Raw genomic sequence first — 23631 nt, 5'->3', positions numbered from 1 at the left:
GCTTTAGTCCACAGCGCCACCTGCGTCCCTCTAAGGAGAGTAGTCTTTGGCATAAAGTAGTTCTTCTTCTCCTTTTTAGGATTCATCTTCCCTCTCTCCTGGAGGATGATCCCAAAGTCTCAAATGAACTCTAATGCATTCCAAAACTCAAAGTAATCTTGCCTCAAGGTAACAGATAATACCAACAGCGCCAAAGCATCTGGGATAGAGCTTACAGCTAAAGCCATATTTTAAAAGTCAGTTCTTATTACAAGACTCTTGGGGTTTTTTCTTTCTTTCTTTTCCAAAGGGGAAAAAAATGAAATGTTTAGGTGTATCAAGTGGTTTTAATTTTATTTTGATGTTCAAATTATGTTGCTTTTGAAGGTGAAAGGAGAATAACATATCACCAGCCTGGGGATGGTGGTAGTGGGAACTTGCAATACAAAAAAAAGAGGGGGGAAAAAGAACACAGTTTTCACCTTTGTTTTGACCGCTTCTGCTTTCAGCTATTTGAACAGTTGGTTCCTTCACACAGCCCTGCTTTTAATTTCATGATTTTTGGAATCTGGATATTAACATAACATAAGGTGAGCCTGCTGGATCAGGCCAAAAGCCCATCTAGCGCAGGATCCTTTTCTCACCGTGGCCAATCAAGTGCCTGTGGGAAATGCACATAGAAGGCACAATCACAACTCCCCTCCCTCACCAATCATGATTACAACCTCCCTGCTCATGATGCCTACCAACTGGTAAAAAGGTAAAGGTAAAGGGACCCCTGACCATTAGGTCCAGTCATGGCCGACTCTGGGGTTGCGGCGCTCATCTCGCTTTATTGGCCAAGGGAGCCGGCATACAGCTTCCGGGTCATGTGGCCAGCATGACTGAGCCACTTCTGGTGAACCAGAGCAGCGCACAGAAATGCTGTTTACCTTCCCGCCGGAGCGGTACCTATTTATCTACGTGCACTTTGACGTGCTTTCAAACTGCTAGGTTGGCAGGAGCAGGGACCTAGTAATGGGAGCTCACTCCATTGTGGGGATTCAAACCACTGACCTTCCGATCGGCAAGTCCTAGGCTCTGTGGTTTAACCCACAACGCCACCCGCTCAGGGGCAATTCTGAGTTATTCAGACCAATGGTCTGACTCAACAAAAGGCAGTTTCCTATGTCCTACATCAGCCATCCCCATGGAAGGATTTGTGGTTCATAATCACACGAGTACTGCTGGATCAGGCATAAGGCCTATCTGGTTGAGCATCCCTTTCTCACAGTCACCAAACAGATGCTTGTGCAACAGGACACTCTTCCCAATTGCAATTCCCAGTCATTTGTATTCAGAGGCATAATGCCTCTCTGACAGTGGAGGTAGAACATAGCCACCATGGCTAATAACCATTGATAGCCTTATCCTCTATGGCTTTGTCTAATCTTCTTGTAAAGCCATCTCAGTTGATGACCACCACTGCTTCTTGTGGGAGTAGATTTTATAGTTTTAACTATGTGCTGTGTTTTCCCCTCTCTTCTGTCCTGAATCTTCAGACATTCAGTTTAACTCCCCAAGTTCTAGTACTGGATGAGAGGGAGGAAAAGTTATCTCTGTCCACTTTTCCCACACCCTGAATAAATTTATGCATACACAGGTGCAAAATACATGTACATCTCATCAAGTGTAAAGGGCCATGCCAATAGGAAAAATAAAGGCATGTCTCCTTGAAAAGAAACAACAACATAATCCTTTCCTGATTGCTGCTTCCATATGTTTGTGTTTTTAATGAGATACAAGTCCTTCAGAGCCCCAGGCACTCGTATTTCAGAACGACTTTTGCCAGCCTGATACAGTCCAGGTCCCTGGCCTTGCTGGCAAGAGGGAAATCTAATACAGGGAGGGGAATCTTTGATCCTCCAGATGTTGTTGGACTCCAACTCTCATCAGACCCAGCCAGCATGGCCAGTGGCCAGGAATGGTGAGAGTTGTAGCCCAACAATATATAAAGGGCACCACACTGACTATTGCATGTTCCACAAGCATCATCTGCAAATGACAACTGCGAGGGTGGTTGGGTGAGTTGTTAGGTTGCCAATATTGATTTGGCTCAGAAATAAGCGGAGCTATTTCCCAGTTGTTGATGTATCTTAGTTTATTTCCAAGTTGATCTGACATGAGCCATCAGAAACCCACTCATCTCTAATTGTGTTCTTAATGATTCCATGGTGTTAATGTTATGTTCTTAGCTGCCTTGGAAGTCTTTAGATGGAGCGGTGGGATAAAAATATCTTAAGGAATGAATTCATCCTAGTGGCTTCCCATTTGCCTAATCATTCTGAATCAGCAAGAGAAAACATGATGTTGAGTGCTACTTCTTCCAGTTGGCCCAGATTGGCTCTAGTTGTTCTTGGATATAGAATGAGAGGTAGCTGGGGATAACGTTTTATTTGGTGAGGTCTGCATTCTTTCGTTGGTAATCTGTCAGAGAATTCATGTTGATGGTGGGGAGAGCCAGAGTCAATGATGGGCAGTTCCCAAAACAAACTTGTTATGGATTCAGACCATTGACCCACCTGACTCAGCGTTTTCTGTTCTGAGTGACAGTGGCCATCCAGAATTTCAGGCAGGAGAATTTCCAGCCTGACCTTGAGATGCCAGAGATTGAACCAGGGACTTGTTACATGCAAGGCAGCTTCTCTATCATTGAGCTATGGTTCTTCAGCTTTTAAAGGACAGGAAAAATAAAGAGGAAGGAAGCAGGAAGGAAGGAGTTTTGATGGTGCAGAGATGCAAGAGAGTTCCAGCAGGTGTTGAGGGGCTTGATAAAATGTGGTTGGGGACCACATCCATTCCATGGGCCACAGGTTGCCCATCTATGACACATACAATAAAAGATTACCATGGGCAGTTTGATATTGATGGCTTTCCTCAAGGTCTGGAAAGAGCAAGATTGAAGCTACTGCCTCTGTGCATGTCAATGTCGCCTTAGGCCAATCAAGACTCCCTCACCCCCTGCACTTGGGATTCTGTTACTCCCACCAGGTTTCTCCATCTCACAAACTTGCTTCGCGATTCTGCAAGCAAAAGGGTACGGATGCCACCTGGCTCTTTCTGTGAACCAGATGGTTCGATAATGGTCTTGGGAGACAGAATGCACACAGGGCCAGATGGCTACAAGCTGTGACGACGGAATGGGAAATGAAAGGCAATTTTGAAAAATCAACGCCACCACCGCTCTCTCGTCTCCTGCCATTCCTAGGTCTCTGTGTGACAAGGGCCTCTTGTTCCTCAGGCACATGTTGACTTGCCCACTTCGTTTCTCTCTCCCCCCTCCACTTAGAAATGCAGCAGCCAATAACAACGGTACTAATTGCTGATAGCTCCCAATTGATCTTTCCATTTGGCCGTTACGTCTCTGATTGCAAGCTGATGCTTCCATCTGATCAGGGCAGAAACTGGATAGAGGAAGAAAAAGCTCTGAAAAAATCTTCCCAGAGGTCGCTGTGATCAGATTTCCAGCCAACTCTCTCCCCCCCCCCCCCAATACACCCAAATAACGGGCAAGTGCCAAAAGTTTGTCAAGGATGATTCACTCTGAATTTCAGATCTTCATTGAGAAAATGCCTATTAAGGAAAGCTGAAGAATCAACCCTAGATGGCGGGTGGCAATCAGGAGATAAGTTATAGCAAACATATTACCCGCAACAAATTTCAAAGTGAATTTAGGTGTGTGTGTGTGTGTGTGTGTGTGTGTGTCAGACATCAGGCCAAACATTTGAGGAAAGAGGAAAAATCCAGAAGTGTCAGTGAAAACAAGATGATGGATGCGCCATTGGCCTGATTTAGCAAGGCACTTCTTACATTCTTAAAAATATTTTCCTAAATAAATAAAATGCAAACAAAACTAGACTGATCTCCTACCCCTACCTAGTCAGCAGGTCATGAAAGGATGGCATAGCAAAAGGAGGTGCATGAGAGGAACTGAGAAGGGAGACAGGAAGACAGGAAAAACTTCTCAGCTTTTTGCAGCTTGTGAATTATTAACATACCACAGCCAGTAATTAATTATAATTAATATCTGAAAAGTACTGTGATATATTTGGATGTGCAGCACTATGGAAAATACGTCTGCTGTCTGAGATATGAAGAATGATAAAGCTTTGGTATAAAAGAAGATAAAGAAGAAGAAGCTACCCAAGTTATTATCCTCTTCTGATATGCTGGCTGACTGGCCCTATATGCAAATTAATGCCTTGTTCAAGTACCAGATTAAGGCTCCCCTTTGCCACCACCGAAATGTAATCCCCCACCACTAATCTGATTATTCTTTGGGCCAAAAAGTAAATTGGATCACTCGCTGGCATTGGCAGCAATGCTGGGAACTGATGGAGCATTTGGACTTTGCCATGGTTATTTGGGGGCAAGTGGAGTCCAGGATGTGCACCTGTTGCTGTGAGCAGGATCTGGCCTTTTCAGAACCCACCAAGAGCTGTCATTTTTATTCTGTTTCTTGATAGGTGACTCCTGAGTGTTGGTTACAAACAGGATCAGGGCAAGCAGCAGAATTTAACTTGGGGAAGGGAAGGTGGAAGTTGTGGGAATAGATAAAATTCACCCCATGGTTAATACTTTGGCCACCTCATGAGGAGAGAAGACTCCCTGGAAAAGACCCTGATGTTGGGAAAGATTGAGGGCACAAGGAGAAGGGGACAACAGAGGACGAGATGGTTGGATAGTGTTCTCGAAGCTACCAGCATGAGTTTGACCAAACTGCGGGAGGCAGTGGAAGACAGGCGTGTCTGGCGTGCTCTGGTCCATGGGGTCACGAAGAGTCGGACATGACTAAATGACTAAACAACAACCCTTTCTTTGGACAAATGATGAGGAGAACTTTGAACAATCTATAAATTCCACCATCCCTATCCATCCAAGGGTTTATCAAGTTTTAATTTAGCAACACCATTGATAACCCACAAATCCCTTTCCTTGATATACTCCTCACCACTGAGAACAAAACAGCAATGATCTCTACAAGGAACCCACTGATGCCCACATCTCCCTATGCTGAAAATCCTGCCATCCAAAACATATAAAGAAAAACACTGTCTACACCTTGGCTTTCAGGATCAAGTGCATTTGCAACAATGAAGAAAAATACTAAAGAAAGATGAGTGAATTTAAAGAGCACCTTCTGCAAAGATGATATTCTCCACATGAAATTGATTGCTACGGGCACTGGGCTTCCATCCTGTGGAGAGAAAAACCTCCTTCATCATAGTGAGGTGTCAACTAACAAAGAACCATGTGTCCCATTTGCGGTAGATTTCAATCCTGCATCTTCTAACTATCACCTGGCAATCAGAGAAGGCTACCTATTGTTAGCAAACTCAAAATATCTTGCTATAGCTCTCAACAAGTCCCCTGTTACAGCATTTTGCTGATCTCCAAATCTACTCAAATCAGGGCTGGATAAACCATTAAGCAAAATAAGCACATGCTTAAAACATCAAGGGAAGGGGAGGCACCAGAGAAATTGACCATTGCTGGATTTACCATGGACCATATGGTGCAGCTGAACAAAAATAAACATTGTTTATACAAATATGGAAAAAAAATAAACATTGTTTTCCATCTTACTTTGGGTTTTGTTCCATTTCAAAAGCAGTATTTTATTTTATGGTTTATTATTGTTTATATTTTGAATTCGATATATACAGGGGCACCAAAATCTTTTAAGTGCATGGGGCCGTTAAAGGTTCTAATCTGGCCCTGACTCAAATTAGTGAAAGATGCATTTATAAGCCATCTCTCAGCAATCCTTGATCTCATCCTTGTAATTCCAAACACTGTATCACCTGTGTGTAGCTTGTGGAGAAAGATCCCTTCAAAAGCAACAGGACAGGTAGACCATATTACATCAAACAAACATCACCTACAGGTCCTGCAGTATAATCTATATTATCAAATACAAAACAAAAAACAGGATGTCATATCCAGTCTGCAGTTAAAACTACAAGTAATGTATGCACACGTTTTAGAAACCACAAATTGGCAATTTTGACAAAATCTGTTGTGAAACATTTAATTCTGAGAACCACAGCCTGCCAGACTTACCAGCAGTTGCAATAGAGATATCACACGTCCACTTATGTTAGGAAAAATGGAGAACTTCTGGATGTACATGATGGGCACATTAACATATGGCCTCAACCTGTAGGACAGTACCAATGTTGCTTAGCTTCAGTGAATGAAGCATCCCTCGTCAAAGCTCTACAACTGCCATTTTTGAAACAGCATCATTTAATTTTTATCAGAGCAGATGAGGAAGGTGGAAGTCAAAACATTTTGCAACATTGTGTGTGTGTGTTTCACCAATGTGTATATACTGGAAATATTTGTCAGAAGTTGTTTATGCACCCATAAATAGAATCATTCACAATTTCTGAACAAATATACTGTCTTTCAAAGTCAAAACTTTGCTGAAATCTGAAGTGCAGTTGGGAAAAAACCATTTGCAAAAATGCTTATATTAGGAAATGTTTATCCAAAATGCATCTATCAGGAGAAGTGCATGTGAGAATGTGTCACAATGTTTGTGTAGTCTAATAAAAAAGTCTGCAAACGCATGTGGTAATGGGGTTAATTGAACTTAGAGCACGGAAAATGAGAAATGGAACCAAAATAGACAGATTAATCTGCCCCTAGTCACAAGAGACTCCATTTTCTGTATCACTAGAGAAGGAAATATATTTTTGGGTTTGACAAGTCTTTGCATCTTCTCAAAATGACCCATGAACCCACCATTTCCCTGCTTCAAAGCTCACTTTTTCTTCCAGGAAAGGTCATGGCAGAACTTTTAAGTTTCTTTCTGGATCAAGATTGCACTAGAACAAGGAGAAAAGCTTTAGAACTAAGCAATGTAACTACATTAAAGGCATGGGATGGACTTTTTCATTACTCTAGTTATTTTCAGTCTGGCTGCTAAACTAACCTGCAAGTTAAATATATATGAAAACACCATGATGATAAAAAGCAAAAATATAATATTGCAACATATAAACATATTTGTACCAAACAGACAGGAAAGGTATGGTTTTGATGATGATGATGATGATGATGATACAAAGGCTGTATTCAAGCAGTACTTTATCTCATTTCTCCAACATTTCTTTAGGTGATAATTTCTGAATTTTAAGTGATCTTTCACACAATGTAAAAGCCACTTCTTGAAATCTAGCAGAAGTTTCGTGCTCATTTCCATGTTAATTGCTTTCAGGAAAAAAACAACAGAAAAACTCTTTACCCAGAAAATCATGAGAGTTTTGTGCTATCATTTTCTGTAGTTTCCTTGGATCAGGGTCAAGTGATGAAATTTGGGGCAGTATTCTTACATACCATGCCCCCCCCCCCGGGTGGATCACTAGGAAACAGAAGCTCACATGTACATAAAGGGTAGTGACATGTCCAATGATGCCCACTGTTTGGTCATTCTATACCCACTGGTATGAATGAAATTCAGTGTGACAGGGTGGTATATTGATCCTAAATTGATCATACATCAATGGTAAGAGGGATTGATTGTTAGCGTATTCTGGGAATTCTTTCTCTGCAGGGCAAGCAGAAGTCTCCTAACAATTCTCAGCACCTTTAACAAATTACAATTCCCATGATTTATTTATTTTTTGAGAAACCATGGCTGATGAAAGTGACATAATATAGCTTCCAATGTATAGTGCACATGAGTCCTTAGTACTGCCTAAAATGGAGAGGGTTGGAGAGAAATAAGAAAGATGGGGTGCGGGAGAGGAGGGTTGGGGCATGGATGACTTCTGAAGCCTAATTGGCTCAGAGAATAAGTTAAGCCACTTCTGATTCGTTGGCAGAAGTAGCTCGGCTTATCTCCTGTGCCAATGCCACAGGAACTGAGAACATCCTTAATGAGACTACAAACCAGCTTGGATAATGTACGAAACAGCCTTGTTGAGAGGAGAGCTTGAATCTTGGTTTATGCTGAAGATGTATAACTCAAAAAGAAAATTGAAAAAAAAGGGGGGGGACTCACACTGCTTGTCAACAGCTTGTGGATATTATTAAACTTGAGGAAGAATTAAACTTTATCTTCTTTGGAGATTAAATAGTTCTCTAGCCTGTAGAAATAAATCCTGTAAACATTTCAAATGATAGTGGGGATTTAACTTCTCTGAATGCCTTTTATGAGAGAAGAAACTATATGCACCTAAGAGCAAAGCTACTGTTTAGAGTCTGCTGGAACTGGGCCAGTCACTCTCAAAAGGGGCAGAGACTCTTCTTAAGCCCAGGGGCCACATTCCTTTCTGGACTACATTCTGAGGTCCACATGCAAGCAGTGGGGGGGGGTCAGAGGTTAATGTGGCTGGAGCAATGAATGAAAAATTTGCCTTGTACAGTAGGCTAGGATCTACACACACTCACTTCTGCCCCCCACTCCATTCTCCTTCTAGGCAAGCAGGAAGCATGATCAGATTTCAAGGACACATTAAAGCTAATTTTTTTTTAAGTGTGTGGGGCAGGGAGAAGCTGCTTTTAATTTTAGCCCACCCAACTTTACAAACCACTGGAAAACTGGAGAGTTCTGCCCTTTGTCTTTTGGGGGAAGCAGTGGCGTAACATGGGTTGCCAGAGCCCAGAGCCACACAAAGGAGTGTGTGAGGGAGGGAAATCGATTGAGTCCACATGCACATTCAACTGCCTAATGGCATCTGTGTCACCCAGAGATCACAGCTGCACAGATAGGTAAAGAAGAGTCTTTCCATTGTCTGGAAAGGACACTTCCTGCTTCGCTTGGAGAATCCATTTTCAGCAGAGCCCAGTGACGGAAGCATGCAGCTGTATTTGAGGCAGAACCAAGTGTTGAATTTTTGTGCCTCTAAAAATTTTGTGCCTGGGGTAATCACCACTGTGGGATAGCATGGCAGGATGATTGTGAATCCTGCCCCACCTCAGGTGGCAAAATGGCTTGGGCTGGCCCTGATTTTGCATCTTCCATACATTATATGTATTGATGTATAAGATACAAAAGATTTCTTACCCACCTTTCACCATAAAGTCCCAGGGTGGGTTAAAATAATAGAACATATTACTAGTGCAGGATTCGAGTAATACACTTACAACGGACAAATATAAATAGAAAATAGAAAAATGAGGTTAAAATGTTAAGAACAGACTGACAAGGTACAACTTTAATTTTAGTACATTTTAGTACACAATAAAATTATATGCAGAAGAAATAAATATGCTATAAACCAGAAAGGGAAGTTGGGGGAAGTCCGGGGGGGGGGGGGTTAACTGAAAAAGTAAAATGTAATTTGAATTTTTGATTATGCTAAAATTTGTTGTAAAATCTTAATAAAAATAATTAAATATATATAATTAACATAAACATTAGTGAAACAATTGCAACTTTTAAAAACAACAAGTACAACAATCCCAACATATATGATAATAATTTGGGATGCTACAAAAACTGCTATATACCTATTTCAACAGGGAGATGATGCAAAGTCATTCCTCCTACGTCTTTGACTCTTGCAATACATATATTTTAGTTGGGAGGATAAATTTAGTCAGTTTGATAGGGTCCCCCCCCAAAAAAAATGAACAAAAATATGAGATTTATATTATAGATCCTTCTAGATTATTGACACAATGGGATCACATAATTTGGAACAGATCTGAAGCCCATGTCAATCACCAAAGCTCTGTTGATGTCACAACACTCTATCCTATTTATTAATAACACATATTTTTATGTTCTGGTCCTTGCCAGTTTGAAGAGATGCAGAAACAAATAAACAAAGTGGTGTCCCTGGGGGATAAGGTAAGACAACAGCAATGATATGACTAGCAACAAACCAAGGGACCAAAATTTATGTACTGAAAGGAAAGAGAAGACTCAGTGCAATGTGATCAATGTCTATAAGCATCTTCAAGGGAGCGGTATAAATAAAGAATAGAGTTGTTTATGGCCTCAGAATTAGGTAAGACAAAGAGTAGTAGCTTGAAGCAGAGAATGAAAAAGTCAAGGGAAAGTAATTTGGGGGAGAAAGTTTCCTAAGGAAGCAATCCTATAGCAAGATCTGTCAGGATGAGCAGAGTTAAGATCCAGTGGATTTCTGGCTGAGCTAGGAGGTTGCCAGCACAGCTGGGCTATGTACAACTTTACATCTTTGGCTCAACCAGATATATGCTGGTGTATTTCCCCATCCTAGCTCAGGAAGCTGGCTGAGTCAAGCCTGGTGGATCTTAAGTTGGCATAAGCCCTGGAAAGGGAAGTGGTGGGGGTGGGACTGGGGTGGGGGGACTTAGGCTGGTTCCTAAACCTGTTCAGCTTCAACACATGACTTGGTAACCTAACATCAGCCAGTAAAAGGGATGTGATTACTCAAGCACATTTTCTTTTTCTCTCTGCCAGGCTTGGGTTGGCTCACCCAGAAGTAGCCCCACTCCTGAGTGAAGGTTTGGATCTGGTGCACTTTATGCCAGCTTGTTTTGCACCAGCTTCTTGTGTATGTGATTGCTTCCTTAGAGGCAGAGCATTTAGTGACCCACAGAGTTGTGTGTGTGTGAAATTCTTTGCAAAGCTCTTTTGGGTCATACTTAGAATTGAGGTGGGGGAATTTGTTCAGTTTTCATTTTGATGTGAGCTATTACACTGAATCAGTGCAACAGGGGTAGCCAAAATGGTGTCATGGACGGCAGCCAGCATGGTGAATATTCAGGGATGCTGGGAGTTGTAGTTCCATAAGCTATCCACATACACATTAACTGAAACCCAGTTATTCTTCAAAATATGCACCTCTCCACATTTTTTCAAGGCAGCTCGCCTGCCAAAAGATGCATGCAAAAACACATATATTAGAGGAAAAGGATGCGAACAAATGCTAGTGAAACTCGCATAGAAAAACACTCTGTATTGAAGAAAGCTGCTTGCAGTCATGCATACATTAGGCAAAAGTGCATACAAAAGTGTGTACATTAGGAGAAATGTAAAGAATTTTTATAAATAAATTTGCAAACTGTTGCAGAAGTGAACAAACTCAATGTAGGACTGGGAAAAGGAAGAACTAAGCTTAACCAAAATCGACAGATTCATCCACCCTTATGTTTGTGCTACAGTTCTCGAGCAGAAGACAAGCAAGCAGAAAACAATGGGATGGAAATTTAGCAGCATATATTAATAGCAGTTCCTGAGTTGGCATTAGGGGTGTCAGAAGGCTTCGCTTTCACTTCTGCCCTGTATTTGTTGGGTGCAGCATTGTTTCCATTCCACTGCAATTCACCTTCTGCTAACAAACTACATTATTATTCTTGCTGTCCACTTTGGCAAAAATGACATAACTTTCATAAGTAATTTTGTAAATTACCTAAGTTGCATTGTCATTGTGTTATTCCACCATGTTCAATTGAGTGCAAAGGAAACATAAATGTGGGAGGGAAAATAATTACTTATCATTCGCAGACTGAAATCAACAACAGCTGAAAACACCAGTTGTAGCTGCTGGATTGATTTCCATTCCAGACATTGGACAAATTAGTGGATATGAGCCGTTTCTACCCCCCACTTGTGTTTTTATCACAATTCTCTGACATCCATAGCTAGCATGACTCTCTCCCTGTTTGTGGGCATGCCTTCTCCTGGTTTGCATTGACACAAACCATAAACCACCCCCTGACAATCCTACCAGTGTTGGAGCTCTGATGTGGGCAGGGTATTGTGCTTCAACCGAGATTTGAAACCAGAAATGGGCTGCAGAAATAGGAAAGGGAAAGAAGAGGAGGAATGGGAAGGCAAAGAAATGCTTTGAAGAATCACAATCAGTTTTGGACTTGATCCATTTTAGAATAGAGTTTTGGAGTAGAGCTCATTGTGGACCCATAAGAGTTCAGAACTCCAGTTCTGTAGAAGGATAAGGCTTCCATGGAAGATAACTCTATCAATAGCTACTTGTCATGATGACTATGTTCTGCCTCCACAGTTTGAGACAGTAGTGCTTCTGAATACCAGTTGCTGGAAGTCACAGGCATCTAGTTGCCCTCTGTGAGAGCAAGATGCTAGAATAGATGGGCCACTGACCTAATCTAGCAAGTTCTTATGTTTCTAAGTGGGGGAAAAATAAACCAAAAGCTCTAACCCCTGTAATAAGTTGGTATTCAATTTTGGTAGGCTGAGTGTACAAACTGCTAGCCACCTGTAGTGATGGTTCACAGTTCCTGCACATCTAAAAAACATGTGTTGTGGAGACAACCCCCCCCCCCAATTTTCCCCACCTCCACCTCCAGAAATAGAGCCATTTTCCCTTGTTACTGAAGCATCAACAAAAGTGAAGTCAGCCAGTGGCAAAAAGGAAATCATATTTGTCTCCTAAAGCTTTTGTTCCCTTCAGGAGTCCCAGATGTAAAATTTACAAAATGGCTGTTCATTTGTTGAAGAGAATTACTGCTGCCCTCCCCTTTCCTCTTCACAACACAACCTCCTTCCTTTGCACAGCTACAGGCAGACCTTTGCAAAAAATAAAATAAAAAAATCAATACTTAGAAAACTGGGACTGGTTTACACATTGATATATGCCACATAATTGGACTTGAAGGAATGTGTGAATTGACTCCATGTTGCAAAAGTTGGTATCTCAGTAGCACCTGTAAATCATCTGTGTTTGAACTGAACCTGAATTGCTTGGCTTGACCCTGAATCAATCACAACTGGTAATAGGTGAAGGCCAAAAAGATTTCCACTCAAAATGGATAAGGAGTTCTGCAGTGGTGGCATTAAGCTACATTGTAAGTGACTTACAGTTCTTTTGGGAAAAGAACAGTTGTTCAAAACGGCACCCAAACTGAAATGACACTTGAACAAATCTCAAACAATTAGGGAGCAGAGCACATCTCAAACAATTAGGGGTCATTTAACTTGAGCCCAACCACACCCTCAACTACCATCGACAAGTCAACAACTTTGGAACGGTAGCAACTTTGGGAAGGAGGAGAAATTGGGTTCGGTTAACATTCTGATGCAAACCTACCTAATTTGCACTTCCTGAAGCAATACCTAGATTGAAATGGACCCATCCGTCAAAATTTTATGGTTCTCTATATTTTGTAAAGCAGTTTTCCCACCCAGAAAGTGCATGAAAATGCATATATTGGGGCACAATATGCATATATTTCTGATCCTCTTTTAAAGCCGCCCAATTTGGAGGCCATCACTATTTCTCATGAGAATGAATTGTTTAATTATGTGCTGAGTGAAAAAGTACTTTCATTTGTCTGTCCTAAATCTTCCAACATTCAGCTTCATTAGGTAGCCTCAGGTTGTAGTATTATGAGAGAGGGAGAAAAACAACTTTCTATCCACTTTCTCCAGACTATGCATCATTCTAGCGCATCATTGCTTCTTCACATTTTCTCTAAACTAAAATGTCGTATTGTAGCCATTCCTTGTAAAAGAGTTGCTCCAAATTCTTCAACTTTTTGCCTTCCTTTTCTGAACCCCTTTCAGCTATGCAATATCCTTTTTCAGATGAGGCAACTGGAATGGGACAGAGTATTCCAAGAGTAGTCACACCACAGTTTTGTGTAACTGCATCGTGATAAGTGCCAGTTTTATTTTCATTTCCTTTCCTAATGATCCAACTTTATTTAAAACAGCCACGCAGTTCATGTACCACATATAAGATTTAGAAGAGCTATGAGATCTGACTTTGGCTGGGAATGATCTAGCCAGGTCTTCATGCGTTTGCTTCTGAGCAGCTGACAACTGTGTGCGTGAGAGAGGGAGGTTCAGTAAAGAAACCTATTTCCCTCACCCTTTAAGCTGTGTAGTTAGAGCCTTCCCCCCACCCCGCCCATTGCAGCCCAAATTCATCCATGCATAATTGCTTAGTGAAACTAAGTTTCCATTAAGGATTCGTGTTCATGCCATCTTTCCACTGGCAGCCCAGTGCAGTCTGGAAAATGGGGACTGTTGCCATCTCCGTGATGAATGGTTTCCTCCATTGAATTGCAATTACAGGATTTAATCAGTTCATTATTCCACCTAGTATTTGGCTCTTGACAGTTATACCGTGGAAACTAATTGAATTGGCTTCACCTCAAGGCATCCCTATTTTTTGTTTTTAAAGGATCTCGTCCAGTCATTGTGGATTTGGGGGGAGGGGGCAATTGGCGAACTCAGATCTAATTGCCTTGCCTCCAGTATTCTTTTTCCATCACCCTGGATAAAGGAAGCAATGTACATATTCTCCTTGCCCAGCTCTTCACCCCCAAAGCTCCTGTTTCCCATCCTCTTCTTCAAATGTATTTCCCAGCAAATTTGTTAGTTGGCAAACCAAGGAAACTGGGACTTACACGTCACATTGGCTCTGAATCTTCTTCCTGTGCACCCCATTGACTTAGTTATGCATTAGCAGCACAAAACTCTGCATGTTTACTCAGAAATTGCATCCCACTGTGTCCAGTGGGAATTGTAGTCTTAACCGGTCATTCTGACATTTGTCCATACATATTCACTTTTTGCATTAGGGATATTCTTGTCAACTAATAACTATACACATCATCATGACGTTCATATGCACATAGAGGAGGGGCTGGAAATTGCAATGGACACATCCCTAAAGTCTCTGTCTCTGAAAGCTGTAGAGTCAGTGATCATGGTATCTCCCCTGCCAGGGGAAATGTTCACAAAGTTGTCACAAGACGTAGTGCTTGATTTCCCCTTAATTGAAGTGAATTGAAATAAAAGGTTGCAAAAGGTGTTCTAGGGAATGCAACTGAGATGTCAGGTGGGGAGGTAAAAAGTCTGTTCCTGTTGATCCCTGTTTTCAGAGGAAGTCGTCACCACCAACGATGTTCCAGACTTCACCCTGCTTATTGAAAGAACTTTCAAACGGGTTCTGATTCTGTCTGCAGAGCCCCACCATTTCACCTGCATCCTGCATCCATTGTTTGCTTTCTTGCTCCTCTCCATCCAGTCAAGCAAGAAGCATTAACAGAGTTCATGGACACATTCCAGACAGGCACAACCCCTCAAGAAGGGTGCAAAGCAAGACTAGGGAGGGGTGTGTCCTGATCAGAATCCCAAAGATCAGACAGAGAAGCATGTGAGCCTGGCATTTTAGAATAAAATTGGCACAAGGCTGGAAGTACAAATACTCTTTTACAACTGATTGGCACAGCTTTATTATGAACGTGGCTGAAAACGAAGAGGATCCCCCTCATATTATCAAACCTTTAGGTTGACATGAACTATGGGTCAGTAAACTAAGATCCACAGGCCAGATCAGGCCCAATTGGCTTCTGGATCTGGCCTGTGGATGTTGTGGGAATCGTTGCATGGATCGCCATGCACACTTTCTTTTCCTCTCCCTCACATGGCAGTGGCTGCGCCTTCTCCCTCCCTCCTCCTGGCTTCTCCCTGCCCTGCCTAGAGGAGGAAGGGGGCTGGGCTTTGTTGGTGCCAGCAGCAGCAGCACTTGAGCAGCTGCCATTTTAAGCAGCCCCTCTCTGGAGCCCTTTTGCACACCGCTCATTGTCCCTCTGCCGCCCTGCCGCCGCCAGCCCCTGCCGATCGCAAGACACAGGTAAACAGCCACCGGGGCTTGTGCTGCTCTTGCATCACCCCCCCCCCAATAAAGTCTGCCCCACCAAGGTCTGAGGGACAGTGGACCAGACCACTGCTGAAAAAGTTAGCTGAGCCCTGACATAAACAGTTTATCGCCTTTTATACAAATGGTAGCCTGAGATAAGAACTTGCTGTGTTATTTGGAGGTGGGTGGTGCTGTGGTCTAAACCACTGAGCCTCTTGGGTTTGCTGATCAGAAGGTTGGTGGTTCGAATCCCTGCAATGGAGTGAGCTTCTGTTGCTCTGTCCCAGCTCCTGCCAACCTAGCAGTTCAAAAGCACGCCAGTGCAAGTAGATAAATAGGTACTGCTATGGCAGGAAGGTAAACGGTATTTCCGTGCTCTCTGGTTTCTGTCATTGTGTTCTGTTGCACCAGAAGTGGTTTAGTCATGCTGGCCACATGACCCAGAAAGCTGTCTGTGGACAAGCGCAGGCTCCCTCGGCCTGAAAGCGAGATGAGCGCTGCAACCCCATAGTCGCCTTTTAACTGTACTTAACTTTCCAGGTGTCTTTTACCTTTTACCTATATTGCATGCATTGCCTAAACACCATCTTCTGGGTGAGGGTGGACTAGGTACTATATGCTATTTTTAGAATTTAATGAAATAAATAAGAACAACCCAGGAAGGTGTGAAGCAGGGATAGTGAAGGGCTTGGACTGGCAAGAGGGTGTGTGGCTGGGGAGGTCATGAGGGTCATTTAGAGAGACTTTGGGGGCTGCAATGGGGTCGTGGGCATAAGGTTTCTGCACTTCTGCTTTAGCTGCTGTTCTTTTGCCAAGCGTAAGGAAGCACTCAGCTACTTTCATGAGGAACCCATATTTTCTCTGAAAAGGTGCTAGTTGCTCTGTGGAACACCTCAGTACTCAGTCAGGCCAAGCTGAGATGGCATCAGAAAGAAATATCAGTTGTGCGCACCAGCTGAATGGCAATGGCTTGGAAGGGAGTCTAATTAGGGACCCTAATGGATATTTCCAGCTTCAAATTTCTCTTCCCCACTCCAATTCTATCATCAGCAGATGGAAATGAGCCCATGGGGAGCTACTCTTTATATACATATTGATCGAGGATAATAAAGAAAAGCAGTCTGGATATATGAAAAAATGTATTTCCATTCAGGAACGATGGGGGTCCAGCAATGATGGGGCCACCTATGGAACCAAGACATTCAGAAATAGGATTGTTTTCCCTTTAATTTTCAGCTACGAGGCAAGTTCAGAAGATGAAGTTACAATTAAGCCCATGAGGCATCCTAACACCATGACCACTTTCACACTATACATTTTTAAAGCACCATGGTAACACTTTAAACAGTCATGGCTTCCCACAAAGAACTCTGGGAGCTGTAGCTTGTTAAGAGTGCTGTGAATTGTTAGGGTACCCCTATTCCCTGCACAGAGCAACAGCTCACAGAGCTACAGTTTCCAGAGTGGTTTAACCATCAATCTCTCTTCATAGGAACGTAAGAAAAGCCTGCCGGATGAGGCCAATGGCCCGTCTTGTCCAACATCCTGTTATCACAGTGGCCAACCAGATGCCTGTGGGAAACCTGCAATCAGTATTCGAACACAAGGGAACTCTCCCTTCTTGTGGTTTCCAGATCAGGCAGTCATTTGAACATTCATTCCTAGCAGTATTTATGTACTGCCCCACCCCACCCCCCAGTGCAGATAATTTTTCATGGGGATTTTAAATAAATAAATAAACAATATCACAAACTGACATGGAAATGTGGAGAACATTGGAAAAATGAGGACCTGAGAGGAACCAACATGGACAGGTTCCTCCATCCTTAGTTACGGTGTAGTTCAGGGGTCAGCAAAGTTTTTCAGCAGGGGGCCGGTCCACTGTCCCTCAGACCTTGTGAGGGGCCGGACTATATTTTGGAAAAAATAATAGTGAATGAATTGCTATGCCCCACAAATAACCCAGAGATGCATTTTAAATAAAAGGACACATTCTACTCATGTAAAAACATGCTGATTCCTGGACTGTCTGTGGGCCAGATTATGGTGTAAGCAGTTTTCTTTTCTTTTCTTTTTTTTAATAAATATTTATTAAGCATTTTTTAAAACAATCAAAGACATAGGTAATAACATAGTATTTTCAAATATCCATGTTTCATGCACCTCCTTGGACTTCCTCACAGCTCTTGCTCCTGCATTCTAGACTTATAAATTTTGCTAGCAAATTATTAAAATAGTTCCATTCATATGATAAAATTTCCCCAAATTAATTCTCAAATTTCGGAATTTAAAATCACACTTATAAAATACTTAATAATAAAATACTGTTTAACCAAAATTTATCTTTTCTTCCAATTACGCTTAAATTTATGTTTTTTATGTTTGATTTGTTGAAGCCATGTTGTTACTAATCTTACATCTTTCTTAACATTCATACAATTTACAATATTTCTGTAAATAGTCCTTAAATTTGTTCCAATCCTCCTCCACCAGTTCTTCTCCCAGGTTTCGGGTTCTGCCCGTCATTTCCGCCAATTCCATATAGTCCATCAGTTGCATCTGCCATTCTTCCAGTGTGGGCAAATCTTGAGTTTTCCAGCATTTAGCGATGAGTATCCTTGCTGCTGTTGTAGCATACATAAAGAAAGTTCAATCCTTCTTTTGCACACTCTGGCCGACAATGCCTAAAAGAAAGGCCTCTGGTTTCTTAGGGAAAGTATACTTAAATACCTTTTTCAGCTCATTATATATCATTTCCCAGAAAGCCTTCACTCTAGGGCAAGTCCACCAGAGGTGAAAGAATGTTCCTTCAGCTTCTTTACACTTCCAACATTTATTATCAGACACATGGTATATCTTTGCAAGCTTGACTGGAGTCATGTACCACCTGTATATCATTTTCATAATGTTTTCTTTCAAGGCATTACATGCCGTAAATTTCAAACCTGTGGTCCATAACTTTTCCCAGTCAGCAAACATGATGTTATGCCCTATGTCCTGTGCCCATTTTATCATAGCTGATTTGACCGTTTCATCCTGTGTATTCCATTTTAACAGCAAGTTATACATTCTTGAAAATGTCTTAGAGCTGGATTCTAACAGTTCTGTTTCTAACTTTGATTTTTCCACCTGGAATCCTATCTTTTTGTCCAACTTGAAAACTTCTTTAATCTGAGCATAATGTAACCAATCTCGCACTTTATCTTTTATTTTCTCCAAACTCTGCAACCTCCAATTATCTCCATCTTTTTCTATTATTTCCCAATATTTTGGCCATTTGGCTTCCATACTGAGTCTTTTCGGGGCCTTAGCCTCCATTGGTGATAACCACCTTGGGGTCTTGTTTTCCAACAAATCTTTATATTTCAACCAGACATTAAACACTGCTTTTCTGACAACATGATTCTTGAAGTTCTTATGTATTTTAACCTTGTCGTACCACAGATATGCATGCCAACCAAAAGCATTGTTGAATCCTTCCAAATCCAAAACATCAGTGTTTTCAAGAAGTAGCCAATCCTTCAACCAGCAGAAAGCTGCTGATTCATAGTACAATTTTAAGTCTGGCAGGGCAAAGCCCCCTCTTTCTTTAGCATCAGTTAGTATTTTAAACTTAATTCTGGGCTTTTTGCCCTGCCAGACAAATTTAGAGATATCTCTTTGCCACTTCCGGAAACTTTCCATTTTATCCACAATCTGCAAAGTTTGAAACAAAAACAACATTTTTGGCAATACATTCATCTTAATAGCAGCAATACGTCCTGACAAGGAAAGTTTCAATCTTGACCAAACATCTAGATCCCTTTTGATTTCAGACCAACATTTTTCATAGTTATCCTTAAACAAGTTTCTGTTCTTCGCTGTTATATTTACCCCTAGATATCTTACTTTTTTGACCACATTTAATTCTGTCTCTTTCTGAAACCTTTCTGATTCTGAAAAAGTCAAGTTTTTTTCTAAAACCTTGGTTTTTTGCTTATTAAGTTTAAATCCCGCCACTCGACCAAACTCATGAATCAATTGCAAAACCCTTTTAGTACTAGGCTCTGGCTCCTGTAAAGTCAATACTAGGTCATCTGCAAATGCTTTCAGTTTATACTGTTTCTCTCCGACCTGAATACCCTCTACCAACCGGTCTCCTCTAATCATGTTTAAGAGCACTTCCAGGACCGATATAAATAACAAAGGGGATATAGGGCAACCTTGTCGTGTACCTTTTTCAATTCTAAACTCTTCTGTCACCACATTGTTCACTATCAGTTTAGCCTTTTGCTCTGAATAAATTGCCTCTATCCCATTCTGGAACCCCCGCCCCACTCCCATTCCTTCCAAATTCTTCTTCATAAACTTCCAGGAGATATTATCAAAGGCCTTCTCCGCATCTATAAATATCAAAACTGCTTTCGTGTTGATATTTGTTTGCAAGAGTTCCAAAATGTCAATAATGTTCCTTGTATTAGCAAACAAATGTCTACCTGGGAGAAAGCCTGCCTGGTCCTTATGAATTACTTCATTCAAAACTTTTTAAAATCTACTTGCTAAAATGTCTGCAAATATTTTGTAATCCACATTTAGGAGGGAGATGGGGCGGTAATTCTTAAGTTGTGTCTTTTCAGTTTCTAATTTAGGTATCAATGTGATGAAAGCTTCCTTCCACGAATCTGGTGCCTTCTTCCCCTCCATGATTTCATTACAAACCTCCATTAGTGGGTGTATCAAATAATCTTTCAATGTCCTATAATATTTGGAGGTAAGCCTGTCTGGCCCTGGAGATTTGCCCAGTTGCATATTCTGAATGGCCTCTTCGATCTCTAATTGTGTTATTTTATGATTCAGGATTGTTCTGTTCCGCAGAGACAACCTTGGTAAACCATTCTCCTTCAAAAATTGTTCTATCTCTGATTCATTTTGCAGCCCTTGTGTATATAATTGCTTGAAATATCTATGGAAGCACTTTCTGATATCCACTGGGTTCTGTATGTTTCTTCCCTCAATTTCTAAGTTTGTTACTGTATTCAGTTTTTGTCTCTTTTTCAGCTGCCATGCTAGCAGCTTTCCACATTTATTTGCCGATTCAAAAGATCTTTGTTTCATTAACTTGACTTTCCATTCCACTTCTTGATTTATTAATTTTGAATATTGTGCTTGGTAATATTTGATTTCTCTTAGAATCTCCTTTGATTTCGGTTTCGATCTTAATTTCTTCTCGCCTTCTTTAATTTTCTCCAAGATCTTATCCTTTTTATCATTCTGTGCTTTTTTCTTAATGGTATTCTGCTGTATCAGAAACCCCCTCATAACCGCCTTGCTTGCGTCCCATACAATTCTTTTTTCCACCGTAGTGTTCAAATTTATTTCAAAATAGTCCTTCAAAGCTTTTTGGGCTTTTTTACTGATCTCCTGATCTCTAAGCAGATTGTCATTCATCCTCCATCTAAAGGAGCCGGTTGGCATTAATTTCATATCCATCTTTACAGCGTTATGGTCGGAGCAGGTCTTTGGGCAGATTTCCACTTTTTTTATCTTGGGTGCCAGGCCTCTAGTTGTCCAAATTTGGTCGATTCTTGTCCAAGTCAGTTGGGCTTCAGAAAAGAATATTCCTTCTCTTCCTAGAGGGTTCTTTGTTCTCCAGATGTCAATCAAGTCCATATTGTCAGTCAGTTCAAAAAAGGTTTTAGGTAGTCTGCCTTCTTTTGTTACATTTTGACTATGTGATTTATCCATGTTCGTTGAAACCACCCCATTCATATCTCCCATCATTATGATGTTGTCATAGTTCAGATAGTCCAGCATAGTCTCATGCAGCTTCTTATAAAATTCCGATTTTCCTTCATTTGGCACATAAATTCCTAATATCAAAAACTTTTCTCCTTGAGTTTGAATCTCAATTGCCAGAATACGTCCTTGTTCATCCTTGAATAGAAATTTTGGTGACAGGCTCTCTTTTGCATAAATCACCACGCCTCTTTTCTTTACTCGATCCGAAGAGATAAATTCTTGACCTAATCTTTTATTTATTAATACTTTTCTATGTAGCCTGGTCACATGCGTTTCTTGTAGGCAAATAATGTCCAATTGTTCTTTTTTCAAAATATGAAATATCCTTCTTCTTTTCTCCGGGATGTTGGCGCCATTTATATTCCAACTGAGAAGTTGCAGAGACATCCTGGTCAAATCTGTTATTGTTCTGGTGGTGGTGTCTTTTTGTCCTGGCCTTCAGGCCCCAAAGGTGTAGGTGTAGGTAAAGACTGTGGTCCAGCCCCTGGAGGTGTTTCAATCCCTTTCTGAAGGTCTTCTCTGTAGATATTCAGGAAATTATCTCTGTCTTCAGCTGTTTTGATTTTTACCTTCTTCCCTCTGAACGTAAAAGATAGTCCTTGTGGATATTCCCACCTAAAGACAATTGAATTACTTCTCAACAGCCTGGCTAATTCAAGATAGGTGGATCTAAGGTCCAGAAGTTGTTTAGGAATATCCTTGTAAATCTCTGCTCTTTTATCCAAAATTTGAAGTGACTTTCCGTAGTGCAGTCCTAATATTTTGTCCCTTTCCTCCTTAGTTCTCCAAGTAATCAAACAGTCTCTGGGCTTGTCCTTCTTTCTGAATTTCCCAAGCCTAAAGGCAGTCACAATTTTAAAATCTTTTTCCTCCTTTGTTGATTTGTAAATCCAGCAGGGGAGGTACAGACACAGTTCGTATTTGAAATAAAACTTTTAAAAAGTTGAGTCTTAAATAGCAACTTAAATAGATGTGAGAGTCAATTGCCTTTTAACACCTCTTCAAAGACTTCAGACGTCAAAGTCTTTGCTTTAGATCTTAAGCAGTGACAAGAGACGGACTTCCTGTTTTCGTCTCTCGCTTTTAGCCAAATTAGCAAAAGATTTATCCACCAAATCCTTCTTTCATTTCTTACTCACGAGTTGTTGGTTTCCAGCCGAATGTTTCCAGGAAAAGAAGACAGCGCTCACCGACAGCAGCTACGCGGCTTCACTCCACAGAAAGAGCGATTGACTCACAGCACCGCACCCCCTTCTACGTTCCGGAGCCTCTTACGAGGTCCCTTCTGCGTTTCGGGGAGTGCTCCTGGTGCCCGCCGAGTCCCACGGCCACAGGCTTACGCTGCCTGTGGTTTTCCAATGTGGGTCTCCACTGCGCCGTAGCGGACGACCCGTTCCTGCAGAGCTCCCTCTTCGCAGTTAGAAGAGGGCAGCCATTGCCCTCGCACCGCCTCCGGAAGTCCTAAGCAGTTTTATTTTCAATTCCTTTTCTAAAGATCTCTAGCATGGAACCTGCCTTTTCCACAGCTGCCACACACTACAATCCCAAGGTTTCATCCTAGTTAGTTCAGACCTCATCAGCCTATTCTTGAATTTGTTTATTTGTTTGTCCTTATATTGAACTTAACATTGAATGGCATTTGCCATTTTACTGCACATTCACTCAATTTGGAGAGGGCCTTTTGGAGCTCCTTGCAATCCTTTTCGTCTTCACAACCCCAAACAATTTAGCATCTTCAGCTAACTTGGCCACCTCACTGCTTACCATTAACACTGCGTACTTTAGGAACACATTTAAAATCACAAGTCCCAATATTGATCCCTGAAGGGAGGGACTTTTTAAAAATATATATATATATTATTTGCTCAACACATAACAACAAAAAGACATATTACACCATAATAAGAATATCATCAGTCGTGCATTACATAAAGAATTAATATAAATTCCATAATCCATAAACTGTGATGGTCTCTTCCTTTTAAATCCGACTTCCCATCTACTCCATAAATCTAATTACCATTCTTTGCTGCCAGTACCTATTATTGCTATAATCTCAAATCAGTTCAAAATGTATTATATCATATACCTAATGTACGATATTGCTGGTATTGTTCAAATGCCGCAACGGATTTTAAGTCAGTATTATTAATTTTCAAATATATTTTAAATGCTTCCCATTTTGAAATAAATTCTTTCCTTGGTTTGTTCTTTAATTTTTTAGATAGGCTGTCTAATTCAGCATAGTCAATCATTTTTTTGGACC

General features: G+C 41.2%; 1 protein-coding gene across 2 annotated transcripts in view; it reads left to right on the top strand.

The window, feature by feature from the left end:
• The window catches only part of AGBL1 (AGBL carboxypeptidase 1), a gene marked incomplete at its 3' end in the record, with an annotated part of 421386 nt that overhangs the window by 350342 nt on the left and 47413 nt on the right, over nt 1-23631 (top strand). The gene's annotated exons all lie outside the window — the stretch shown is intronic.

The sequence above is a fragment of the Podarcis cretensis genome (assembly GCF_951804945.1).
Source record: "Podarcis cretensis genome assembly, chromosome: 14".
NCBI classification, from domain to species: domain Eukaryota; kingdom Metazoa; phylum Chordata; class Lepidosauria; order Squamata; family Lacertidae; genus Podarcis; species Podarcis cretensis.
This window is presented reverse-complemented; position numbering and strand designations above follow the sequence as displayed.